This window comes from Mchenga conophoros, linkage group LG23 (genome assembly GCF_057382185.1).
Source record: "Mchenga conophoros isolate Kocher_MC1m ecotype Shallow Benthic linkage group LG23, M_conophoros_male_GT1.1, whole genome shotgun sequence".
Classification (NCBI taxonomy): domain Eukaryota; kingdom Metazoa; phylum Chordata; class Actinopteri; order Cichliformes; family Cichlidae; genus Mchenga; species Mchenga conophoros.
Genome location: NC_140547.1, coordinates 51095775 through 51101774, shown reverse-complemented (window position 1 = coordinate 51101774; position 6000 = coordinate 51095775). Strand labels below are relative to the sequence as shown.

The following is a 6000-nucleotide window of genomic DNA, read 5'->3' as shown; positions in this document are numbered from 1 at the left end:
GGGTGAAGAAGTGACAGCCAAAGAAAAGCTTACCACAAAACGGAAAAGTTATGACAAATCAGACTATAAGGCAAAAAGAAAGTGCAGCTTTATGGTTTCATGGACAAAATAATTTCTGTGGCTGCAATATGATGAGCTATATACAGTGGGGCAAAAAAGAATTTAGTCAGCCACCAATTGTGCAAGTTCCCCCACTTAAAATGATGACAGAGGTCAGTAATTTGCACCAGAGGTACACTTCAACTGTGAGAGACAGAATGTGAAAAAAAAATCCATGAATCCACATGGTAGGATTTATAAAGAATTTATTCGTAAATCAGGGTGGAAAATAAGTATTTGGTCAATAACAAAAATATAACTCAATACTTTGTAACATAACCTTTGTTGGCAATAACAGAGGTCAAACGTTTACTATAGGTCTTTACCAGGTTTGCACACACAGTAGCTGGTATTTTGGCCCATTCCTCCATGCAGATCTTCTCGAGAGCAGTGATGTTTTGGGGCTGTCGCCGAGCAACACGGACTTTCAACTCCCGCCACAGATTTTCTATGGGGTTGAGGTCTGGAGACTGGCTAGGCCACTCCAGGACTTTCAAATGCTTCTTACGGAGCCACTCCTTTGTTGCCCGGGCGGTGTGTTTTGGATCATTGTCATGTTGGAAGACCCAGCCTCGTTTCATCTTCAAAGTTCTCACTGATGGAAGGAGGTTTTGGCTCAAAATCTCACGATACATGGCCCCATTCATTCTGTCCTTAACACGGATCAGTCGTCCTGTCCCCTTGGCAGAAAAACAGCCCCATAGCATGATGTTTCCACCCCCATGCTTCACAGTAGGTATGGTGTTCTTGGGATGCAACTCAGTATTCTTCGTCCTCCAAACACGACGAGTTGAGTTTATACCAAAAAGTTCTACTTTGGTTTCATCTGACCACATGACATTCTCCCAATCCTCTGCTGTATCATCCATGTGCTCTCTGGCAAACTTCAGACGGGCCTGGACATGCACTGGCTTCAGCAGCGGAACACGTCTGGCACTGCGGGATTTGATTCCCTGCCGTTGTAGTGTGTTACTGATGGTGACCTTTGTTACTTTGGTCCCAGCTCTCTGCAGGTCATTCACCAGGTCCCCCCGTGTGGTTCTGGGATCTTTGCTCACCGTTCTCATGATCATTTTGACCCCACGGGATGAGATCTTGCGTGGAGCCCCAGATCGAGGGAGATTATCAGTGGTCTTGTATGTCTTCCATTTTCTGATGATTGCTCCCACAGTTGATTTTTTCACACCAAGCTGCTTGCCTATTGTAGATTCACTCTTCCCAGTCTGGTGCAGGTCTACAATACTTTTCCTGGTGTCCTTCGAAAGCTCTTTGGTCTTGGCCATGGCAGAGTTTGGAGTCTGACTGTTTGAGGCTGTGGACAGGTGTCTTTTATACAGATGATGAGTTCAAACAGGTGCCATTCATACAGGTAACGAGTGGGGGACAGAAAAGCTTCTTACAGAAGACGTTACAGGTCTGTGAGAGCCATAGATTTTCCTTGTTTGAGGTGACCAAATACTTATTTTCCACCCTGATTTACGAATAAATTCTTTACAAATCCTACCATGTGGATTCATGGATTTTTTTTCACATTCTGTCTCTCACAGTTGAAGTGTACCTCTGGTGCAAATTACTGACCTCTGTCATCATTTTAAGTGGGGGAACTTGCACAATCGGTGGCTGACTAAATACTTTTTTGCCCCACTGTAACCAGGGCTGCACATAAGTGGTCCCCAGGTGCGCATTCGCTGTCAAAATAAAAAACACGCACAAGGGTTAGGGTTAAATTTAAAAACTGTACTTTTGAGTTAAAATATATATTTATAATTTTAATAAATGACAAATTAAAAAGGCATGAACATTTCTTTTTGTATCGAAAAAATATCGAACCGTGACACCAAAGTATCGAACCGAACCGAACCGTGAATTTTGTGTATCGTTGCACCCCTAATATGTATATATTGTACTATTCTTAGTTAGCATATTGTCTGTCTTGTCTTAATGTTGGTTTATGTTGGTTTATAATGGAGCACTGTAACAAAAAAATAATTTCCCCCAGGGATCAATAAAGTATTCTGATTCTGATTAGAGATGAATCAGAATCAGAATCAGAAAGGGTTTTATTGCCAAATGTTGAGCAGGTTTACAACATTAGGAAATTGCTGCGGTGCTTCAGTGCAAACATACTGTCATAAATTACGCTAAAATAGACATTAAAATAAAAATAAGAATAAGAATTAAAAGTGCTAAGTAGATAGATATATACATGAGTGCAGGTGGTGATCAGAACATGAAATTCAGGGCCTTTCAATTAATGGAGAACAGCATAAATTGTCCATCTATGCAGACGATGTACTTTTATACATTTCAAATCCTGCAGTCAGTTTACCTCATTTAAAAGAAATTATTAGTACATACGTTTACCTCTCTGGTTACACAGTTAATATTGACAAAACATTGGCAATGGATATAGGAGGAAACATTTCACTAACATTCAAGGAGCGATGTGGCTTTAAATGGCCAAACGAAGGTATCAAGTATTTAGGAATTCAAATTCCTCACTCATTATCAGACTTGTTTAAAATAAATTATGAAGTTATAGCTGCAAAAATAAAAAAAGACTTAGAGAGATGGACAGTCCTGCCTCTGTCTTTCTTGGGTCGGATCGAGAGTATACGTATGAATGTATTGCCAAGACTTCTAGACCTTTTTCAAATGCTGCCTATTAACATTCCCAACTCTACATTTGATAATTTAGATAAACTTTTTTCCTAATTTATATGGCAAAGCAAACGCCCAAGGATCAAGTTCCAAACATTAAAACTGTCAAAGCTGCAGGGGGGATTGGCTGTTCCAAACCTGAAATATTATTTCTGGGCAGCTCATGAGACCCCTGACTGTATGGGTGCGGGATTTGTCTGAAACTCAGTGGCTAAACATTGAGAAGACAATGTGCGAAAGATCATTGGAATCCCTGCTTTGTTCTAACATTTCAATTAAAAATGTGCATATGGGGGAACGGACGAGGGTCACACTAAAGATTTGGCGTAGAATCAAAAAATCATTTGGTCTTCCAAAAGAAATTTCAATGTTATCAAGGCTCTCCTCCCTGCAGGGTTTTTCTCCTATTGTGGAAGACTCTGGCTTCAGAGCATGGTCAAATAGCGGGCTTCATAAACTTTGTCATGTTGTGAGGAATGGGCACCTGAGCTCATTTGAACAGTTGAGGTCAGTTTCGGCTTCCTTCTTCTGACTTTTTTAGATTTCTGCAGCTAAGAAGCTTTTTGACAAAACATAAAGAATGGAGGCAAGTTTTGGAGCCCTCACCCATTGAGGAAATATTTCTAAAAACATTTCAAAGTAATTCCTCCCCAAAATTAATCAGTCATTTTTATAACGCATTTATGAGTTTCAATACAAATGCAACTTTGGATATTAAGGCAAGGTGGGAAGCTGAGACTGGCACTCAAATCTCAGAGGACACCTGGGAAGAGGTGTTCGGTGAAGCCCATCTGGTGACTAATTCTGGGCTGTGGAGAGAATTTAAATGGAAGGTGGTCATGAGATATTTTAGAACCCCAGAGATAATTGCCAAAATGAAGCCTACAAATCCTGACACCTGCTGGCGAAATTGTGGTACTTCTTTAGGAACCCACTCACATATATTCTGGTCATGCCCAAAAATCTGCTCACTTTGGAATGACATATTTAAAGTTCTCAGTACAGTTTTCCAACAACCATTAACAAAAGACCAACAGTTAGCCATTTTAGGAGTCTTACCAAATGGTTTTGCGGGAAACAATAAAACGTATCTCTTAAGAATCTTACAGCAGCACTAAAGTGTATCACTATTAAATGGCTGAATCTTGACCCACCTTCATATAATATGTGGATTGATAAAGCAAGAGAAATTTACCAGATGGAGGAAATAACATCTGCTCTGCGGATTCAGAGAGAATTGTTTACTGAGCGTTGGCGACCCATACATGCTTTACTGTTTCAATAATTTAGCATAGGTCTCTTTCGTTTTGTTCATTTATGGCTAAGTTTGTCACATGTTATTTAATATTACATAAAGTTTTTGTTTTCTTTTTGTTTTTGTTGTTGTCTGTTTGTTTGTTTGCTTGCTTGGGTTTTGTTTTGCTTCCCAGTTTTGTTTTGTGCTTCCTAATTGCAGTTCTTATTTTAATCTACATTTCTGCATTGCGGTTCCTGTAACTGTCCTACTTGTGAACACTGACAAGTACAAGTTGCAATGTTGTAAATTATAATAAAAATTTAGTTAAAAAAAAAAAAAAAGAACATTAAAGTCGTACATTTCTCATAAAAACAGGACAAAGACTTGAAAAAGTCGTGTTTTTCCTTCCAGGAACCACATGGCTTCACTTTTAAAGGTGAAGTGTGACAGAAATGGACATATTTGAAGTCCAACACCTTTTTCCAGTCACATTATTAAAGCAGACAAACTACAAGCTCATTTTCATTCCAACAAGTCATCTTCTGACCTGGACTAACAACACTGGTCTCTATGTGCAGCTGGCTGTGAGACCAGTGCTCAGGGAGCGTCTACAAAGTGCAACACTGAAAGAAGATCACACACTCATTTGCTTCCAGCACTTTCACACAAACATCTACTGTCATTATTGTCACCAAACTCTGTGGATCCTTTATTGCAAATTCAAATGGGATCAAATGGTCAGACAAAAGAGGGTTATGAGGAAATATGATGAAATGTTGTGTATTAGCAGCAAGTTATTGAATCATTTTCCTCAGAAACCAAACAAAATGATTGACAAACATGTTTTTACAAACTCAGTGTTGGACTTGGATCAGCAGGATAAGCTGATGTTTAAAGGCATTTGAGTCTCGCTGTATGAGAGTCCAGTTCTTACTCAATATTTATGGATGATGTTCTTTCAGTGTTGCACTTTGTAGACGCTCCCTGAGCCTCACAGCCAGCTGCACATGGACCAGCTGACATTACCCAGCATTAGAGGCGGCTGTAAAAAATTCATGTTCCCATTTAAATGGTTTTAATTTGAATAAAACGATGTTGATTCATTCAATCCTGAATCGATGTTTAATATAAATGTATTTTGCCAGAATCTCAGGTTAAAGCTCACAAACTATTTCAACAAGCAGCAAACAGCTAAAACAGTAAATGAGAGCAGCTAAACACACAAAGATGGAAACACAGAGCGTGGATCGTTCACTCGACGGCACGTACACGGACACGCCGTCGGGGCTGAAAGTGGACAGCTCACAGATCCTGAAGCTGCAGGTTTCATCTGTCTCCAACCAAAACTGAGTGAAGCAGCAGCAAAAGAAGATCCAAACTCTGCTTCACGTTTGATCAATATGCTCATGAATTCTCTCTGACTTTGGCTGTTCCTGCCTGCACAGCTCTCTCTCTCTCAGTGTACTCCAAGAACAGCTTCAAACATCTGTTTCTGCATCATTCACTGTTTATTAGCCACCAGTCTGCTGTTGTGTTCAGTGCTGTCGGCCTCTGACAGTAAAGCCTCATTTCTGCTGTTCCATGGAAACTTTTTAAAATGATGACAGATTACAAACTCTCAGCTGTGTCTGTAATCAAACCTCTGTAACTTTGCTTCACTTCAGCAGCATCAGCTCATGTTCACATGTTGCTTCATGGTTTGCTTCAGTTTTTGATTGACTGCAGAATATTTTGAAGGTTATCTGCTATAAAAAGCCAGAAGAGGAAAATCTGCTTCATGTGTTTCTGTTTGATCCTCAGTGACTTTGACACAAAGGCCTCTGCTGTGATGATCACACCTCTGATCAAGTCTCACAGTGTCACAACTGATAAATGATCAGAGTTAGAATATTTCTGACTGTCTGCTGTGTGCCGTGACCTTTGACCTGCTAAAGACAGTCAGCTGTGGATTATTCATTGTTGTGTCTGATACTTAGAACTGTGAGGAAGAAGCTACACAGTTA

The 6000-nt window shown here is 39.9% G+C and overlaps 1 protein-coding gene across 1 annotated transcript in view; it reads right to left on the bottom strand.

The window, feature by feature from the left end:
* Positions 1 to 6000, bottom strand: part of LOC146548279 (NACHT, LRR and PYD domains-containing protein 12-like) — a 64446-nt gene that overhangs the window by 34083 nt on the left and 24363 nt on the right.